Consider the following 22500-nt stretch of genomic DNA (forward strand, 5'->3'; position numbering starts at 1 on the left):
AAGGCCCGTCACGTAGCAGAGAGCAGGAGGAGATTCTCTGCAGAGCGGCGTTACGTAAGAACTGAGAGACGAGTGAATGATAAAGAGAAGACGACGGCGATCTCACACAGTAAATCTCAGCGTGAGAGGAAGATCGAGAGAAGAGGGCTACGTTCAACAGCAAGCTGACGCATTTCTCACGTTTGTCATGTTAATGAAATGCAAAACAATAAAGAAAATTATTTTTAAAATTTAAAAACTATCTGAGTAAAAATAATTTATTATAATAATAAATGTATAATAATAAAATTATAGAAAATAAATAATAGCATATTTTATATTAATTTAGCCGGGTTATTTAGTTTTTAAAGACTTTATCGATTTTAAATGAGCTTTAAAGGCTTTTTTGAAAATAAGGATTTTAACTAGTTTGATATAATATTTAGTTTGATATAATATATAATAATAATAATAAATTTTAAATAATAAAATTCTATAAAATAAATAAAAGCATATTTTATATTAATTTAGACGAGTTCTTTAGTTTTTTAAAGACTGAGCTTTAAAGGCTTTTTGAAAATAAGCTAAATTGGATTTTAACTAGTTTGATATAATATTTATATTTGAATATACATTTTCCTAATAGCCAAAACGGATCGATAATAAATATTCCCCTTTTTTAGAAACATTATTTTCATTGGGATGAAGCAAAACCAATGATGCGGGTTTTTTTTATCCATAACGTAAAACACGTGCGCCAAATAATCCAGCTTTATCTCAGTTAGTCTGACCTGGTGTCGGTCGATTTGGCTGGAAATAAGCCGAAGCAGCTAAAACGAAACAGGAAACTCGGCTTTAGGAGATATATAACAGAGCTATGCTATCGGCTAATAGATGTAGCAGAAAAAAAACCCAAATGCAATCAAAAGATCTCAAATACATCTCATCGAATGCTATGTTCCTTGTCCAATCGTTTAGCTTTATAGCTCCTTAATACAAGGTCCTATAGAGACTGGTAAGTTGAAACTGCAAGTGTAACATATTTAAAAACTCAGTTAAGTGCGCTGAGTCATGAGAGAGAAACTTTGGAGCAAATAAGCAGATAAGTCTTGCTGAACGCAGCAGGAATATAAACCGAACGAGCACAGAGGTCGTCAGGGTGAACGTGTTTCCATTAAGACTAATAAAAGACGGAAAAAAGCTACAGGATGAGACTCACAACATGAAGTCCTGCTCCCAGCTGGGCTGACTGCCCCGGACGGAGATGGTCGTACTTTTCACATTCTGAACCTTTAAAGTCACGTACGTGTTGAACTTCTCTGCAGGAGGAAAAAAAAAAAAGACATAATCATCATATAGCATTCAAATAGCGTATTGCACTGAATAAATGTATAAAAAATGTCTTTAGCATTATTATTAGAATTAAACTAGATTACTAAATGATGAAAAAAAAATCTTTTTCTTCATTGGTTAAACAGCATTGTCCAAAAGTATTGTACCGGACGATAATTAAATGTAGAATTTAGCGTGTTTTTGTCACATTTGATTAATGTATTTTTAATTGTAAATAATTCATGTGAATTAACATTAAACTGGATTACTAAATTGTTAGTTAAATCCGTTTAAAATATATTTATACATTATTTTATACGTTTGTTTTTATGTTTAAAAATGTATATAAACTAACATTAAACTAGATCACTTGATGGAAATTGCACTGCATTGTATCGTACTGCTCAATTTCTATAATGTATATACATTTATTTTTATTTTACATATATCTATATATATATATATATATATATATATATATATATATATATATATATATATATGTAAAATAAAAATAAATGTGTATATATATATATATATATATATATATATATATATATATATATATATATATATATATATATATATATTAAAAAATATATATATATATCTATATATATATATAATAAAATATACATTAATGTAGATAAACATTAAATTAGATAACTACAAGAAAAACTGAGTCCGATAAGTATTGTACTGAACAATTTTATAAATAAAATTTTATAATTTAATAAAAAAGTATACTTTATAAAAAAGCACACTAATGTTTTTTGTTTTTGAGTATCATGAACTATGCACTACTCTATAGCTTTCTAATAAATATTATATCACTTACCATGGGGTCCATCATATTTGGCCTTCTTCACTGTAAATAACAGACAGAAGAGTAAGAGTTAGTGCCGGAGAAAAAAAAAAACCAACCGGTAAAATCAGAACACAACGAAACAACATGTTGTCCGTGCACCAACTGCATTCGGTGTTTTGACACCAAACTTCCCACGAATGTGTGATGCATGTGCAGTGCGTATTCAGAAACAGAAGAGCTTGTGTATTATTGATGAGCAGAAAGAGGGGGTTTCTCCAAGTTCCTCTGCACCGGGGTGACGTGTGCTCCCATGCATTATTGATGCCTGCTGTAGCACATGGCACGCAGCGCAGAGCGGCATTAACATGCAAACCCCACCCAAAGCTCGCGAACGGCCATTCACACAGGAAGTGAGTGTGTCATAAACGCCTCGTGTGGTTTGCATTCTGGGTAATCTCACTGTGCCGCAGTGATTCCGATGCGCGCTCGCGTTAGTTCCGGCACCTGACCGGAAATGCGGCCATTAAAACCATCTGAAGAGATGTTCGTTTCGTTTCGGGAGGACGTCTACAGACTCTACAGCACAGGAGGATGCTCTGGGACTCAACACTTCACACGTTTTCGAATCGACTGAAATACTGATTAACATGAAAGTCGGTTTAAAATCGATAAATTAAAAAAAAAAAAAACATTTAATTGCTTTATCTCATGCAATTCTAAGTTTACTTTTCACAATGCTTTCTTCGTTCCTGTCACGTTTACGGTGTCGGATGCACGAAGATGACGATAATTCAGTTCGGTTCATTTCAAGTTTATTTGTATAATGCTTTTCTTCACAGTACAAATCTCTGCAAAGCAGCTTTACGGGAAGGAAAATGTTTTCTGCGTGACATGTGACACTCTCTAAAATAGCGAAAGACATCGAGAACGATCGAGTAAATTGTTATTTTTGTTTTCTTTGCACAAAAACGTTGAGCCATTGATGCATTCATTATGTTTCTGGACCGCTGTTGTCTATGAAGGGTCAGATAACATCATGAGAGTAAGTAATTGATAACAGAAATTAATTCTGGGGAGAACTAAGCCTTTAGCAGAAATGATTATATGAAGACGGAGTCAAACAGTCTTTAATTAATCCACGTACGGAGGGGCGGGAGACACACAGACGAGACCGGACAAAGACTTCAACTTAGGTACCAAAGCAAATGAGGAGTACTAATGAAACTCACCTGAAACCAATTACATAAATGGAGACGGAATCAAGGTCAGACAGCATGAGCAGAAACATCTAACCATAGGGTGTGACAGGTTTTTTTAAAATTTCAATTCAGTTCTGCCACAGAATAAAAAGAAGTAGAAACAAAGAGACTTTTTTTTTTACATCAAATTCTGCCTTTTTTTTATTATTTTAAGCTACACCATAAAAAAAAGAAGTTGAGTAAACTTAACATTAACTCTGGAGCAATCTCCTAACACTGTTTGGGAGGCAGACACACTCTTCCATCTTAAATCTAGATTAAAGACACACCTTTTTAACCTAGCCTACACGTAACACACTACTACGCTTCTGTTATTCACATCCATTGAAGGATTGCTAGGCTGCATTAATTAGATCACTCCTCATAAAACACATCCACACTAATATTAGTCTGGTTTCTTTCTTATTCTCTTTCTGAGCTTGTATTCAGACTAGTTAGTGGGTCAGCACCAAGAAATTACGTTCATCAGAGACCAGAACACCTAGATCCAGAACACCACACATCCAGATGCACACACACACACACACACACACACAATAACAATCACATACATCATTGTATCGTTATCTCTGCATTTAAGAACACATTGTTAAATCTAAGTCACTATACATGCCTATCAATGTATTCTTCTGCTTTATACTGTTCAGTGCTTTGATACAATCTGTGTTGTTAAATAGCGCTATATAAATAAAAGTGATTGTATGATTGATTTCAGTTTGATTTAAGTTTGTATAACAAAAGCTGCTCAAAATCAGCTGAAGACGGTTGCCTTCAAATTTTAAGTTGGCTCAACTCTTTTTTACAGTGTATAAAGACACAATTAACAAGTGAGGTTGATATGAAATATGAAAAGTCATGATTGTGGGTTGTTTGCATCGGAAAATCAATCGATGTCTGGCTTGTTTAGATATAAACTCAACAAAAACTTGTGAGACAAAATCACAATCAGCCTGCCTTTTTTACTCATTTATCTATTTAATGCAGTGGCAGAAACGGGCTTCTATAAATTATAAAACGTTTTTTTGAAACGGAATGACTTTTTATTTATTAGCGTGAACATGCGAACTTTTCGAACACACATTCGAAAAACTTTTATCATGATTATTTTTAACCATATTTCACGGTTAAAAGCAGGTGCATACATTAAAAAATGTATTTTATCATGTTAGTTCCTCATATTTACATTTATGCATTTTAAGCGATAGCATTTATTTGAAGAAAAGACGCTACTCTGACATTGCAATCAGTTTTTTTATCAGTTCTTGCATATTTACATTTTATGAAAAACATAAAAAAAGTATCATTAAAGTAGTCCATCAGCAAATATGAAATATTATAGTCTTTTGAAAGCATTTCGATAGCTTTGTGTAAAGCGCAAGAGGCCCTGGGACACCAGAACCATCATCCAAACACAACAAATGCTGGTCTTTCCAGCAGCAAACACTACAGTTTAGAAATAAAGACTTCAGTTCAATTTCACCCAATGGCCTCTTAATGCTGTTTTCACTACGTCAGCAAATTCCTTCAACGAAAGCACTCGCTGTTGGTTTCTCGGTTCTGACTCACTGTGTCTCTCTGCGGTTTGATCGAGTCCACAGCGTTTTTCTCCCCAGGGCTTCAGAGTCACTAATGGATCCCGGACGCGTCACGTCGACGGCAGATAGTGCTATTTATCAGACTCATCGCACGCTGGGCATTTAGTAGATCCTCAATACACCCCTTGTTTGGTTTTATTTCGCCCTTCACAAACAAGTTTTCACAGTTAAACGGCTAAAGATACACACATTCATTCATATGATTTAAGAGAGAGAGATTAAGCTATAGATCATTTGTTGATGAATGGATGGATGGATGGATGGACACAATCACAGACAAAATAAGGATAGATAGATAGATAGATAGATAGATAGATAGATAGATAGATAGATAGATGGATAGATGGACAAAATGATAGACAATGATGATAGATGGATGGATAGACGGATAAAATGATAGAAAATGATGGATAGATGGAAAGATAGATGATGGATGAATGAATGAATGAATGAATGAATGAATGAATGAATGAATGAATGAATGGATGAATGGATAGATCGATGGATGGATGGATGGATGGATGGATGGCAGAACGTTTGACAAAACGGTGAATGGATGGATGGACACAATCACAGACAAAATAAGAATGGATAAATGGAAGAATAGATAGATAGATAGATAGATAGATAGATAGATAGATAGATAGATAGATAGATAGATAGATAGATAGATAGATAGATAGATAGACAAAATGATGGATAGATGGATGATGGGTAGACAGACAAATAATACAGTCGAATGAATTTACAAAAAATAGAAATCATCAGTCTCTGGCCTGCTCTCCTCACGCTTGTACCAGTTTGCAGGTGAGGCTGGTTAAAAGAGTCCCCAGATGCACATAAAAATAGATCCTCTGGTCTGATACAGCTTCTTTATATCTGCATAGTCGACAGAAATATGACGACCCGATCCCGGCCACCATATATCTGCGCTGAAACACACAGTCTATTTCAAGCCACGGAGCTCTCTCCAGTTCAAGCCAATCAACGCTGAAGAACGACGGCAAACCGGAAGCGATCTTTGCCATTCAGCTCCATCGAAGATTGAATTACAGCGAGGCGGGCCGCTCTATCGTACGCTGTTTCATCGAGCCGAGTTAAAACAGACCACTGTAATATATATCAATACCCAGGCCGGATCAATGAAGAGGATGCCGGATCGCAGAACCCAGGAAACCAGTGCTTAATAATAGCTTAGAATCATAAATCACTGCCAATATAAATAATTCAGAGCTGGATGTGCTGCCCACAAACAACACGTCGTAATCAATGGCTCCCAGGCCCCGTTTATTCACCGCAGCCGAGAGGAAAACAACCAGCTGACTGCGAAACCGGAACGAAGAAAGAAGACCTCCCGAATGGGCTTTACTGACATGCCCAGAGGAAAATGTTATGTCGCTCCTTCATAATTTAGCGCACCGTTAAGTCTCCTTCGTTTAAGTGACGAGTTTCTCCTAAAATAGCGAGATGCTGAGATTTCGGGCTCTTGAAGGCAGACTTTGGGGGTTTGAGACTTTCTTGGTTCGCCCCAAAACCGCGTTTCTTCGTCAGATCGGAAGGAACGCAGGACTCCGTCACTTCCTCTGCAGCGCGAATGGGTGCCGTCCGGAGCAATCCACACCACTCCAGTCCATCAGTTAATGTCTTATGAAGCCGAAAGCTGCGTCTTTATAACTTTGATACCGACTAAGTTATGAGCCCGTAATCCACGATAACGCTCTCACATCAAAAGAGCTGTTTTGGCTTGTAAACGGTGCTTGATCTGAGCAGATTCCTCTCCCAGTTTTTAAACGGAGGAAGCGTCGTTATGGATTATGAACTCATATTTTAGCCGGAAGCTGCGGATTGAAGTCAAAAACGCGGTCATGGTGGATTTGTTTCGTACAGTCACGTTGCTTTCGGCCTCTCAGGACGTGAACCGATGGACTGGAGTGGTGCGGATCGCTCTCATTCTGACGGCACCCATCCATTCGAGCGATGCATTTCTCCGAATCAAATCTGTTTTGCATCTTTTACACCCGAGGGTTCGGCCAGTTTTCGTTTCAGGGTGAACTATTTCTTGCGGGAGTTTTTTACGAAGCACTAGAAACACGCAAGACCTCAGTCGGGGGCCGAGTCTCTTCGAAAGCATTTGGACTTGAGCGAGAAAGCTCCTCGCAAACGTCAAGACCTCGCGCTATTTGGCCGGAAACCGGAGGTGGGATGTCATCTGGCCGCGCCGACTGCGAAAGCGTTTTCAATATTGCCTAAGCGTGAGAAAAACACTCCTACATTCAACATATGACTTATATCACGCAACAAACAACGAGACCTTATGTAATGCATGCATCTTTGGATTTCTAAGCTGAGAGTTACATATGCGAACTGACTAGGGAATATACTAGCTTTGTGATATCTTAAGTAAAGAGCTTAATTCAGTCACGACCCTCCGTGCTGCGCAGTCTCTCCTGTAACGAACATTGATCCAACACCTCGCTCATGACAAACTGCGCATCAGGAATGAGAGCTTTGTCGTCTCATTAAGCAATAAACCCATAACCCCTTTCCCGAACAGTCGCTGTGGCTTTACTCAGGGACGTCGTGTAAATCACTGCACAGGGAAAGAGGGAGAGGATTCAGGAGTTACTGGAGTTAACATGCTAGCTGCTGCCAGAGGCTTAAGATCGCGCTTAAGTCTACATTTCAAAGTAAGTTTACTTAAGTTTGTTTTAAATTTAATATTTTTCATTGCAAAAAAGTGCATCTCCCCTACGAAGTCTCATTACTATATTTAAATATTTTATACGGTATCATATAAAATCAAGCAGACAATTTTTTTTAAATATTTAAATCAGCATAAATTATAAATAAATTAATTATTTATATATATATATATATATATATATATATATATATATATATATATATATATATAAAAAATTATATATAAATTATATATTATTTAATTTAGTTTTATTTCATACATATTTTATTTCATTTAGCATCATTTATTCATTCGTTTGTTTTTGCATTCAATTAATTACACTAAAAAGGGAATTATTGGTGAGTTTACTTTTTCTTCATGATGTCACAAAATACTGCTATTTCTAAAAATAAGCATATTTTTAATATGTATTATATCTCTTTGCATAATGCAAACAAATAATGTTTTGCATATATGCATATATATATAATCGCATTTTATAATACAAAAATAATATTCTTTCGAGAATTATATATATAATTATTCATGTGTACATGCTTAGATTCTATTATTTAGATATTTTTTATGTATACTAAATGACATTTTTAATTTTCTTTTTTTTTAATGCAATTATTCAAGGCTGATTCTTGACAGGTTTAGTGAGGTTCTCCCTGCTCGTGTGAGCAGCACTACCAGTGAGAGAGCAGCTAGTGTTTTATAGTCTGGTGCAGCACAGAATGAGAACGAGGCAGCCACGTGTCAATGCATCAGAGCAGGATCATCCGAGCTGGACTCCGGTCATCCCGCGAGCGCTGTTTTGTTGTGGAAGTGCATCGGATGCACGCGAGTCTCTCCGACGGATGTTGCGGAACATCGTGCGTGCACGCGCCACGTTACGAGCGTGCACGAAGAAACGATCATCTGTCAATCAATCATTTCATCTATGAACCCGAAGAAACGTGGAGCCCCGGTTAGCGCCGTGTAGAGCGTGACCAGAATGATCTTCACGAGAAATGTCATTTCATCAAGCTCACACACACACACACACACACACACAGGATTCCCTCACGAGCTTATTTCCCACGCCGTGCTAGAGATCCCCACTCCGCGCTATGAGCAATCCCCGTCGTAATAACGCGTTTCTACTCAGCAGATGCTCGAAATATCAACGCGGCGAGCTTATATGCACGCGTTAAATTTCCACATTAACACTTAAACAGTTGCTTAACAGGTTGACGAATGAGTCTTAAAATGGAAAAACACGAACACATCTTAACATCGGCGACAGGACAAAAACATCACGATAAAACAAGGCGACGATATTAATTTAAACCGCGTTATTTTGATCATGCACCACATTCGTGCCTTTTAAAAAAATACAATAAGAGCTACTTTAATTGCACGGTTCGTTTTAAAGCCCCGTGATACAGCAATAGCACTTTTTTTTTACCAGTTTTATACCATGGTATTGGCATGCATATGTGAAAAAAAAAAGCCATGGTTTTGCAATCACCAGCAAAAAAAAAAAAAAAAAAAAAAAGTGCCATGCAAATATGGTAAATTAGTGCGGTATCTTCTCACACTGTACTTTTTGTGAGGGATACTGTATGACAAACGCGATTCTGTCCCAACAAAGGGCGAGCGCACGCCCGTCACTCACCCCCGACGCACAGCAGAGACATCGCGCCGCGCCGCGTCGACCTCCGCCGGAACGGGACGGTCCGTTTACTCGCCGGGATCGGATAAACGCGCGAGCGAACGGGAAAGGTTCTCGCGGAGCACTTTCCCCGCGGTCCCGTCAGTTCGTCGGCCGTTCCTCTGCCATCTTGCTTCAGCACCGGCGGCGCGCGGACAGCTCGGCTCGCGGCGTGACGTCACGGCGAGGGGCAGACGGAGCGTCACGCCACGCGCTGGAGTTTCACGCGGGACTCCCGCGCCTCCGCATGCAGACCCGGACGCCTACGTGCCCGGATTATATAACAGTGTTGCGCTTTTATTAAAGCACAAAAATCGCATATATGGGCGGCTTCTGCATTGAATGAGATGACAATTATATATATATATATATATATATATATATATATATATATATATATATATATATATATATATATATTTATATATAAATGTGTCTGTGTGCGTGCGCGCGCGCACAAAAATACTATCTATTCTATCTAATTGTATCTTTATATTTAGGGAAATTATTATTGCTATAAAAAAAATCATTAATTGCATGTTGAAATATCACTGGCATTGTATCAAAAAGACTCACAGACTGGCATTTACAAATGAAGAACAGCTATGAGAACAATTTCAAGTCATTTTGCCTCAAGAGTTAAGAATCTGAATAATATTCTAAGATTTCTTGTGAAACCGACTCCCCAGGTATTAGTTTTATTCATGAATTTTGTAAGTAACTGGTTGTATTTAATCATAATAAATTGCACCAAAATGCTTTTTTGACAAGGCAAATAATTCATATATTACATCTCTATATAATATAACGTAACATTTGAATAATATAGATGCATAAAATGGTTTGAAAATATTTTTTGACAAGGCAAATAATTAATATATAATGTAATATTTGAATAATATAGATGCATAAAATGGTTTGAAAATATTTTTTGACAAGGCAAATAATTAATATATAATATATAATGTAATATTTGAATAATATAGATGTATAAAATGGTTTGATAATATTTTTTGACAAGGCAAATAATTCATATATAATTTAACATTTGAATAATATAGACGTATAAAATGGTTTGAAATTTTTTTGGCAAGGCAAGTATTTAATATAATATATCTCTATATTATATAATGTGATATTTGAATAATACAGATATGTAAAAAACGGTTCGCCTCGGAAATCCTCAGACTAGAGAGTTTTCTCAAAGCAAAGCCTAACTGTAGAAGCACTTAGGGCTGACACTTAGTTCATTCCCTCCTTTTCTAACTGCATTCCCCGCGCCTCGACATCATTACAGAGATACAGTTTCACGACGGGGCTTTTTTTACGCAGATGCTGCGTTCGCTGCGGTTTCGGGGCGCGTGACGTCACCGCGGCGCTCCCCTTTCATCCGGACGAGGGCGTCACGACACCTCAAACAGATTCATATGAACTTATGAATTTGTCATTCGCACGCACCCGTGGACGTAACAGCACGTGACCAACCAGGTAAACCAGATCAAATATATACGGAGAAAACAGATCATGCATTCTCGAGCTTCTTTTTTTGCATGCAATAACGTTTATGAGGATGTTTAATAGGAAGAAATCCTAGCTTTCGGCAATCTTAAATAACACAAGGGCTGTACTGTAAATGCAATGCTAGAATAGCTGAATAACAAATATATTTTACGCATAATTATAATTAATTTTAGAAATGTATTTACATAGCAAAGATTTTAATTAATATTTTGTTTATTTGTGTATAAAAGCAATACAGATATATAAATAAACTAAAAATGCTAATTTAAAAATGTTAAAGATATATAAGAAATAAGATATTACAATTAAAATATCAACTAGGGAATTGACTAATTAATTGCTAATTAATGCATTTTATATATTTATATACAGGACTTTGATTTTAAAGATATTTCAAGAACAATTTCTAGTCTGTTCCACTAAAATAATAGAAAAGATAATGTGAAAAAACTGGAAACCAAATTGGAAGTAGTTTTTGAAGAAATATACGTAACTTCACACATGTGCATTTGGGACCGGATGTTGTGCGCTCGAGATGACAGGATACTGACAGCGCTCGCGATTTGTTTACTCAATCAGCGGGGGCGCGCTTCAGTCCAAGATGGCTGCCGGAGACAATAGCGGTCGGGTTCCGTGTTTAAACTTCTCCGGACCTGGGCTTGGGTAACAGCCAACCGAGCAACAGTCCTTACGCTTTGGCTGCGAGTCACGGGGATCCGTGGGAGGCGGCGGAGGCTCTCAGAGCGTGATGAGGCGCCCAAATCCTCAACCGGGGCCTGTGGGCCTGGGAAATCCCCGGCGTCGCCTTAGGACCTCCGCCGAACCTCGTGAACGCTCTCCCGGCTGCCGCGGCGGCGGTGGGGCCGCCGGCTTCGGTCGCCTCGAATATGACTGGAAACCCGTCGAACGCAGCGATGACACCGGCGACGCACTCGTCTCTGTCCGCTGCCCCGGCCGCGGCCGCCGTGCTCGTGTACCGGGAGCCCGTTTATAACTGGCAGGCGACGAAATGCACCGTGAAGGAGAGATTCGCGTTTTTGTTCAATAATGAAGTACTGAGCGACGTTCTACTTTCTAGTGGGTAAAGGAATGGGAGTCCAGAGGATACCCGCTCACAGGTGATTCGTTAAATTCACTGAGTCAGCAAATCATTAAAATCACTGTATGTTATTATTTGTGACCCTGGAGGACAAAACCAGTCATAAGGGTAATAAAAAAAAGCTTTCTATTGATGTGTGGTTTAATAGGGTAGCAATATATTTTGCTATTTACGGTGCTGGATACTAACTGAGCATAAATGTAAACATAAATATACAACTATATATATATATATATATATATATATATATATATATATATATATATATATATATATATATATATGCAATTATAAAACCTATGCAATATGAATAGTTTATCTGTGACTGTACAGCAACTTTACATAAACACTGTACATGAAGACATATTTTGTGCATTGAAATTTGTGCAAAAGAAATAGATTCTGGGCACGAAATAGGGCAAATTAGATATGTTGGGGGACGTAGCGCGTAGTGTTCGATGTGCGTGCACAGAAAATACGTCCAAAGGAAGTTCTTAGCAAAGCGTATTGCTAATCAAAAATAAGTTTTGTTCAATTTAAAGTTGGAAATTTGCTAAACATGAAACGCGATCTTTACTTAATATCGCGTTGATTTTTGGCATAGAAATAAAAGTTTAAAAAATGTAGGCGTGCTACTGATGACTGCTTCCGGGGTCACATGTACTCAACACGGTTGCCTTAAAACAGGAGATGTTTAGCTCAGTTTTATTATAATGCAAGCGGATGGAGACTGAAGCCGTCAAGCTCCAGGAAAGCATCATAAGAGTAGTCCGTATTTTGACAATCTTCCAAGAAACTGGTTTGACATCTTGTCACGAGACACAGTAAAAGGAGTTTTTTTATGATGAAAACCGAATCGCATTGTGACAATTCCTAAGTGTGTTAGACATTAGCTTACGTTTAAATTCCCAACGAATAAAAATAAATGCGTGAATAAAGGTGCAATATCTCAAAAAATTGATTTTTTAATCAGTTTGAGAAAAGTCATAATTGTGAGATCGAAATTGTTGTAACAATTTTGGATGTAATTTTTTTTTTTTTTTTTTTTTTTTTTTTTTTTTACATCTCGCAATTTTTAGAAATAAAAAAAAAAAGGTAATTAGCTAATATATATATATATATATATATATATATATATATATATATATATATATATATATATATATATTTATAAGTGTATATATAAGTGAATTGCAATACATAAACAAGATACAATACATTTTTTTGTTTACATTTTCTTGTATTATTTAGTTTTATTAATGCCCTGGAAAGATATACCTCACAATTCCAACTTTTTCGAAATTTATATTTTTCATTTCTGACCCTTTTTTGTCAGAACTGTTTATTAATTTTACTATAAATGTTTATTTATTAAATAAATATTTACATAGTATGAATCCGTTTTGATTACCGTAAAACGGCCGTATCTCTGACCTCTGCGTTTGCAATTTTTAGTTACTTCAATGTGAAATAAGCTAAAGCCAAAGCTGTAACAAATGCAAACGTGCCTTTAGAATTTGCCGCGCATGTGCTTATTTGTTTTTAAAGCAATACTTCGTCATGATTTGCCATAACAATTATTATTTGCCATTTCAATGTTACCGTTGCAGGTTTGTTCTGGCCGTCGGCAGCGCGGTATTTGATGCCATGTTTAACGGAGGCATGGCCACCACCTCCACGGAGATCGAGCTTCCTGACGTCGAGCCTGCGGCGTTCCTCGCGTTACTCAAGTACGAGCGCTCTTCTCGATACTCTCCCAGTACGAGTTTAGCTCGTATAAGGCTAAATCTGTTTGATAAAAAATGTATATATATTTTTTTCTGTGTAACATTGCCGCAATAGTTGAATATACTTTAAAACACGATTTATTTTTGTGATCAAAAACCGAATTTTCAGTCTTCAGTGTCACACTATCCTTCAGAAGTCCGATTTTAACCGTTGTGCCGCCTCTAAAAAGTCGCGGTGAAGACTTCTGAAAGCAGGGCGGTCCGAACTCAGTCCGGTGTCCTGCGAGGAAGCTTCTAGTGTGTCTAGTGAGAGCTCGTTCGCTGCTTCGAGTGTGTTTTTTTAGGGGCGGAGCCTCCTGGACCGAGTCTGGACGGCCCCGTTTGGTGCTCTTTTTACCTTGTTCATCAAACGCTGAAAGAAAAAAGTACATGTTAAGGTTTCAGCACTTAATAAATCAGCATACAATGACTTCCAAAGGATCGTGCGATACCTAAATTTTATTTTAAAATAAAATTGCCCATGCATTTTTAATCGAATAAATGCAGCCTTGATGAGCAGAAGAGACTCCCGTAAAATGGGACGACACGCATGCAAGGTCAAAACAGAATACGCATTTATTTTTGCTTTGCCGGATGTTTTCGTTACGACTCTCACTGAAGACGGCCGCTTGAGCTTGCGATGTGCGAAATAACGTGACTTTCCTCCAGGTTCCTGTACTCCGATGAGGTTCAAATCGGCCCCGAGACAGTGATGACGACTCTCTACACGGCTAAGAAGTACGCCGTCCCGGCTCTGGAGGCCCATTGCGTGGAGTTCCTGAAGAAGAACCTGCGAGCCGACAACGCCTTCATGCTGCTCACGCAGGTAGAGCTCGTTCGCGCCAGCGGGGTTCGCACGCGCTCGCGCCGCTCTGACCGTCTGACCTCTGCTTTGTTTTGAAGGCCAGGCTGTTCGACGAGCCGCAGCTGGCCAGCCTGTGCCTGGAGAACATCGACAAAAACACAGGAGACGCTCTGGCCGCTGAGGGATTCACAGATATTGATCTGGGTACTGTATCACGGAAACAAATCCACGGTATACCGCTTTACAGGAGCGCTGCCCGGCACTGACTCGCCGTTAAAGGGACCGTTCACCTAAAAATGACAGCTCGGTCAACACGTTACTCACCCACAGGAGATATTTTAAGAGTTGCTGTCGGTAGCCACTGACTTCCGGTGGCTTTTGTGTTCAAAAAGGTTGACTGGATTTTCATTTTGGGTGAACTACTCCGTTATAAAAAAGCATCATAGCAACTACATGCTAAGAATCGTTAGTTAAGCGTTAGTTAACCGTTGTCACAACGTTAATAATCAACGGTAAGCTCATAAATGCGGCTAGAAATGCCTTGTTCTTGGTTTGTAAGCGTATCTGTTGCAAAGGAGGTTTAAAGGCAACGTTATACAGAACTATTCGTTTCAAGATGCAGAAAATATGAAAACATTTTTTTTTTCCTGTGGAACTGCAGAGGTTTGTTGTTCGTTTACGAAGTGTACGGTTTAATCTTTTGCATCTTGAAAAAATATTCAAGCATTTAATATTTACACCATTGTCATGTGTCTAGATGATATGATTTATTAATGTACATTTCAGTAATCATTTACTTAGACGTAATCATAAACGTTCCTCCCAGTCCTAAATAACGTTATAATTTAGAAATTATAAATCGATCACTAATAAAGTTAAAATTCTATGCATGTGCTCAAGAACAAGGCAACTGCTTACTAATGCATAATAATGTTGGAACAATGGTTTAAGTAAGGCTTAACTAATGATTTAAAGTCTGTAGTTATTATAAGCGTAACCAAAACGTTTAATAATCGTGCCTGTGATTTGCATATTTAGCTTATTTTTTTTCATCCTATTGTTTTCTTTTTTTCTTGCTTTCTTTGAAAGCATTTAATAATCTTGGTTAATTGCATACATTTATTATTATTTTTTAGCGGTTAATATTATTTATTGCGGTGTAAACGAACATGAACAAACAAGTTTTTTTTTTATGAACGTTAACGATGCATGTTCTAGAATATGAATAAACATAAATGCATTGCTCATTGTCAGTTCGTTAATTAGTGCATTAGCTAACGGGACCTTATTGTAAAGAGTGCATTTCTTTTTTTAATTTGCTTCTAAGGCAACGTTTACTTGAACTAAATTGATTAATAAAGACCACAGCCCATTGTTTTAAAATAATATACACTACAATTCAGAAAATTACAATTTTTTATTCAAGAACACATTAAATCGCTCTTTTGAACTTTCTATTTTGTAGAATAGATTCTATCAGTTCCTGTTTTCAACACCGGCAATAATCACAAATGTATTTTGAGCAATATTAGAATTATTTCTGAAGGATCAGGAGAGTAATGATGCGAAAATCCAGCTGCGCTTCACAAAAATAAGTTTATTTGCAAAAATGGACGTGTTCAAAAATCATGTTTTAATTTGTTATCATGACTCTATGCTTTTATTGTGTTAGCTGTATTTTTAAAGCTATTTTTATAAATAATAAAAAAATAACCCAACCATAGTTTGATTGAGATTAAATTAGAATGCACAAAAAAATAATAATTTAGAATTGTTAAAAACAGATTGTTTTTTCTGTTTTGCAAAATAATGGTATTATATATATATATATATATTTTTATATAATATATATATATATAATTTTTATAAATATATATATATATATATATATATATATATATATATATATATATATATATATCTATTTTAAAAGCTACAACATTTCACTGTATTTTTGAGCAAATAAATGGCTTGGTTAGCCGTAGACACTTCTTTTAAACAAACATTAAAAAACTAAATCTTACCAACCCCCCCCAAAAAAAAGCTGATGATACACTGGGCATCTTTTCTAGCGTCGACGGTCATCCAGATGAGACACAGGGCCCAGACCGATCCAAACTATTCCAAAAGAAAAACCGCCCAAGCAGCATTGCCCCAAAAAGGCTGCCCGGTGTATCGCCAGCCATTGTGTTTGGTGTCATAAGAACCCTGGCCGTCTCTGTCTTGTCTCTGTCAGACACGCTGGTGGCGGTGCTGGAGAGGGACACTCTGGGAGTGCGCGAGGTGCATCTGTTCGGAGCGGCGGTCCGCTGGGCGGAAGCTGAGGCTCACCGGCAGCAGCTCCAGCCCACGCCGGAGAACAAGAGACGCGTGCTGGGGAAGGCCCTCAACCTCATCCGCTTCCCTCTCATGACCATAGAGGAGTTCGCCGCAGGTCTCTATGCCACGCTGACGACATTAACCCCGTAAAGCCTGAAAAGACGGAGCGCTTTATTATCAGAAGGCCTTCTGTAGCTCGTATGTGATCCTGAAGCTCAGAAACGGTCCTCAGCGGCACAAGTATATTTCTAGAAATAGCCAGAAATGCATTGTATGGGACAAAATAATGCATGACAAAAAATTATTAGAATATTAAAGATTACGTCCCGTGAATGTACTACTATAAATATATCAAAATTCATTGTTAATTAGCAATATGCATCGCTAAGGGCTTCATTTGGACGACTTTAAAGGTGATTTTACCCGTATTTAGCTATTTTTGCAAAAATAGTTGTTCGATCCTAGGAAAACGTCAATGGCTTTCAGCTGAAAATCGACCTTAGGGCTGTTTTCTGTGGTCGAGGATCACATGGTGGCGTTAGAATAAGAAGGGAGAAAATGCAATCCGGTGCAGATGGTGAAGAAGTAAAGGAGATCTTTTGGAGGATCGGGATCTTCTAGAAATGCAGCAGATTGATTTTAAAGGCCTTGTAGCAGTAGCTTTGTGCGCGTGTTTCACTCAGGTCCCGCTCAGTCGGCCATTCTGACGGACAGGGAGGTGGTGAGTCTGTTCCTGCACTTCACGGTGAACCCTAAACCTCGCGTGGAGTTCATCGACCGGCCTCGCTGCTGTCTGCGCGGGAAGGAGTGCAGCATCACGCGCTTCGGGCAGGTGGAGAGCCGCTGGGGTTACAGCGGGACCAGCGACCGGATCCGGTGAGAGAGATAGAGAGAGAGAGAGAGAGAGCGCTTCACGCCGACCGCCCGCTCAGACTAACCCAGGCTCTGCTCTCCGCAGGTTCTCGGTGAATCGAAGGATATTTATCGTGGGGTTCGGCCTTTACGGATCCATTCACGGACCGACAGACTACCAGGTCAACATACAGGTGCGGTTCATGCAGTGTGTGTGTGTGTGTGTGTGTGTGTGTGTGTGTGTGTGTGTGTGTGTGTGTGTGTGTGTGTGTGTGTGTGTGTGTGTGTGTGTGTCTGTGTGTGTGTGTGTGTGTCTGTGTGTGTGTGAGTGTGTGTGTGTGTGTGTGTGTCTGTGTGTGTGTGTGTGTCTGTGTGTGTGTGTGTGTCTGTGTTGTGTGTGTGAGTGTGTGTGTGTGTGTGTGTGTGTTTGTGTGTGAGTGTGTACACTTTTGTCTGTACATTTAGTTTCACCAAATCCCAGGGTATTGTAGTTACATAAAATGAAAGCCATAAAAGCTTTTTCATTAGTAGGGGAAAAAATAAAATAAATATATATTTTTTAAATGATCTCTTTTCCTGTTTTAATTTAGTTTAACATGGTGTACTAAAATAAATAAAAATTGAATAATAAATATTTAAAATATGAATAAAAATACTAGTAGTATCTCAATACTAAAATAATACGACTAAATGTTTATATATAGTTACAATACAAAAAAAAATAAAATAAATAAATAAATATATATATATATTTATTTATATTATATATAATATTTAAAAATGTAAAACTTTTTAAAATTTGAAATTTACAATCATTTCTATAATAAAACAATTTTCTGACCTCTTATTGATTACTACATGACATATTTTCACAGTTTATTTCTGGAAGGTGATTAATAGTGACAGCTCCTGTCATAAGGGACTGTTTCTAGAGGTCATCAGTAGAGCTGGTCTGGGGCGCTCAAAGGTTTAAAAAGTGCTGCTTTGTGTTTCTAACAGATCATTCACACGGACAGTAACACAGTCCTGGGGCAGAACGACACCGGCTTCAGCTGCGACGGATCGCCAGCACCTTCAGAGTCATGTTCAAGGAACCGGTGGAGGTTCTGCCCAACGTCAACTACACGGCCTGCGCTACGCTAAAGGTCACACGCCAGCCCTGTCTGGATCGTTTGCATGTTAATGCATTTATTTAATGCAAGATAAGATTTAAATCCACCGGAGGAGGCGTAAATACGTCACAGTAGCCGTCTACTGTGATGCAGTTCATTTTCAGGATCCACAGATGAATAGAAAGCTCCAAAGTACAGCATCGCTTTTAAAACTGGAATCTTTTTTTGTAACCAAGACGTTTTTACTTGTGGCTTTAAGCGATTTAAAAGATTAGTTCACTTTCAAATTAAAACGACTAATTAACTCACCTCTGTGTCATCCCAGACGTTCCTGCTTTTCTTTGGAAATTAAGGTTTTGGATGAAAACGCTCTAAGATTTTGAACTAATCCTTTAAAGCTGTAAAGTGTTCTTTTTATAATAATATTAATAATTTATTTTTAAATAATAAACACATTTTTTGTGTGCATTTAAAATGTTTAATCTCTTATATAAAAGTTATTTGATTAGTTATGTCACTTATTTAGTTTTAATAATATTTAATTTAATATTATTATTATTATAAAATGTCATATTTAATGACATTTAATATATTTATATAATTATAATAATAATAAAATGTCATTTAAATTACATTTACTATATATAATTATGATAATAAAATGTCATATTTAAATTACATTTAATATATTTATATAATTATAATTAATACATATAATAATTTTAAAGAAAACAGAATAGAAAAAAAATTATTTTTTTGCTTTTTGTTAATTAAAGAGAACAGACAGAATACAAAAATGGCTATTTATTTTTTTTTTATAGCAAGCAAGCGGTTCGTAAATGAATGCAGTTTTTTTTTTAGTTTGCAAGAGATGTTTATTTAGCCGATTCTTGTTAATAACGTGAAGGTCGTATCTGATTCTCAGGGTCCAGACTCGCACTACGGCACTAAAGGCATGAGGAAGGTCACGCACGAGTCGTCCGGCTCTGGGACCAAAACCAGCTTCACCTTCTGCTACGCCGCGGGAAACAACAACGGCACGTCGGTGGAGGACGGCCAGATCCCGGAGCTCATCTTCTACACGTAGTCTCCGCCGGCGTCTCCGTCAGCACGCGATATTGCACTTGACCGTAACGCTGTACTCAGAGACAGTAAAGACGGACACGTGAACTTCTCTCCGCTGTCACGGATTGTCTTCAGGGGGTTCTGTCATTAATAACCGATCGCGACTAGACTTCGAGGGCTCGTATTTACGCTGACTGTTAACGGCACCCGCGACTGACTGACACGTAACGCGCAAAAGCGTCTTTATTTTTGTGTATCTGATTTTGCGTCGGCCGACCCGGGCTGCAATTAAAACTCTCGCCAAACCTGCGCCTCGCTCAGTGTTTTAAGAGCTTTACAGTTAAAGGAATAGCTCACCCACGAATGCAGACGAGCTGTAAGCGAATGGGTGCCGTCGGGAACGGGCGCCGTCGGAAGTCCAAACAGCTGATAAAATAATCCACATCTTGAGAAAACGGGTTTGTAGTTTCGCTTTACTTTAAAATCGGTTTAATGGCCGACGGCACCCATTCACTTCCACTGGTGCGACGTAGATTTGACAAACATTCATTTCTGGGTGAGCTGTTGTTTTAATTCTCATCTAAATAAAGCAGATTTTGATGTGTATGCAACTAACGATTCGCCGTACAAAAGCAGGCAGGCGTTCATTACATGTTTTGTTAGCGCATTCGGACGAGAATTGTGTATTTTAGATTATAACGTGGGAAAATAATTCTATGGAATCGATGAAGTTTGATTTGCGTTGAGCTTTTTGTACAGCGGTGTGATTGTAGACCAGAGGAAGGCGGTCGGTTTCTCTTCGGTGCCAAGGTTTTCCTTCGATGTTTCTCGTACGTTCAGCACTTAATTTAACTCGAGGGTGAGAATCATTCAGGAGCTGTATTTATTTACAGGGTGAACCTCAGCACTCGTGCAAGACTGTTCAGAGCAAACACACTGGTGTTTCTGGATGTTGGGTCTTTGTATGACTACTCATGTTCAATAAAGATGAATCATTCTTTACATCGCAGCGTTTTTAGGACGGCAGACTGAATTTAATGGTAATCTATTTATGTACTGCAGACAGTAGTTTAAGTTATATATATATATATACACACACACACACATACACAAATGTCCTTGACCTATTAAATCAGCCTTTTAATTTTTGTTAACTGCAGTACATTTAAAGCACATGTAAAAGGTCCACTTCAAAAAGGTTGACGTGTAAAATAAAAGTGGACTTAACTGGATGCATTTTTAAATGAAAAATATTCTGAGCAAAAAAATGTTTTTAGAGGAAAAAAAAAGCTTTAGAATAACATGCATTTGTAATGCATTGTCAAAAATGTAATTTAATGTTTTAAAGTCAAAAGTTCATTTACAGACTGAACTAGCAAAAAAAAAAAAATTAAATAAAAATTTAGATTTTTGCAAAAAGCTCAGATTAGTCAATATGGAAAGTACAGCAAGTAAAAAGCAATTTGCCATAACCACCGAAATTAGATTCAGTCATGAGAAAAAAAAAAAAAAAACTTCTAACATTATATTGTATTAGAATGCAACCGTTAAATGTCCAAAATGCCTTGTGTAACAAATGCAATCCTGTGTAATAACTAAACTTAAAAACGGCATGAAATATTTGGACTGAAGTGTCTCGAAATATTACGTGGTGACAACTTCAACTGAAACAGGAAGACAGGGTGTGGGACAGAGCGACCCGGCCCCTTTTAAAACAGCGTTTTTTTTGGTTTTAAATCTGCTTTGGTTGAGCTCGGTTACAGCTGCATTTGACAGCCAGTCTAATATTATTCCCTAGATGTTTTGGTGGAGCATCTAAATGCAAATAGTCTCCCTGATTTGGAGCACACTGCCTTCTAGAACACACTGAAACATCTTGATTTCAGCTTACCTCTGGACTATTTAAAACATCACAGTAGCAGAGTGAGAGACGAATGTCACTGATCTCAGACAAAAAAAAAAAAAAAAAAAAAACATCCGCACTGACCGGCAATGAAGCGCCGCACGCACATGTCATTTTCCATTTTTATTTTCTTTATTAGATTTACATAATCCACTTGAATTTGCTGTCAGAATGTGATAAAGGTGTGGTGTTTGTGCCCTGTACAGTCCAGTCCCTCCGCTGACCTCTGAGGGAAGGAAGCGAGTGCAGGAGGGAAGGAATGAGTGTAAAGAAACGGAGGTCGGCCTCCAGAACGGAGACGCGTCGCCGGGCCGCTTATAACTTGTCGAGGAAGTTGTCGAGTGCGGGAAGGCCCTCCTTCAGGCCCTTGCGTTTGCGCGTGTCGCCCACGATCTGGAAGGGTTTGGACGCGGGGTCTTTGGGGTCACCCTGAAGGATCTGCCAGTGATCGAACACGCACTGAGGGAAGGCCTGACCGCCGGTGTTAGAGCGCAGGTCAGCTGTGAAACCTACACACACACACACACACACACGTGGATTTAATATAGTCTAGGACTTCTATTAGGAAAGAGATGTGTACTAGCATAAAACCCAGAAGTGAAAACACTGAATAACTACCACTGCTACGACTAAATTGCACTTTAAAAAAAAAAAAAAATTTATATATATATATATATATATATATATATATATATATATATATATA

At 37.8% G+C, this 22500-nt stretch overlaps 3 pseudogenes; 1 reads left to right on the forward strand and 2 right to left on the reverse strand.

Annotated features, from left to right (window-relative positions):
* LOC122335594 overlaps nucleotides 1-9570 on the reverse strand; it is a 64162-nt pseudogene extending 54592 nt beyond the window's left edge.
* Nucleotides 9571-11459: 1889 nt separating this feature from the next.
* On the forward strand, nucleotides 11460-20893 carry LOC122335593 (annotated as a pseudogene).
* A 1011-nt stretch (nucleotides 20894-21904) lies between these two features.
* The window catches only part of LOC122335595, a 7726-nt pseudogene continuing 7130 nt past the window's right edge, over nucleotides 21905-22500 (reverse strand).

Source organism: Puntigrus tetrazona, unplaced genomic scaffold (assembly GCF_018831695.1).
Source record: "Puntigrus tetrazona isolate hp1 unplaced genomic scaffold, ASM1883169v1 S000000836, whole genome shotgun sequence".
NCBI classification, from domain to species: domain Eukaryota; kingdom Metazoa; phylum Chordata; class Actinopteri; order Cypriniformes; family Cyprinidae; genus Puntigrus; species Puntigrus tetrazona.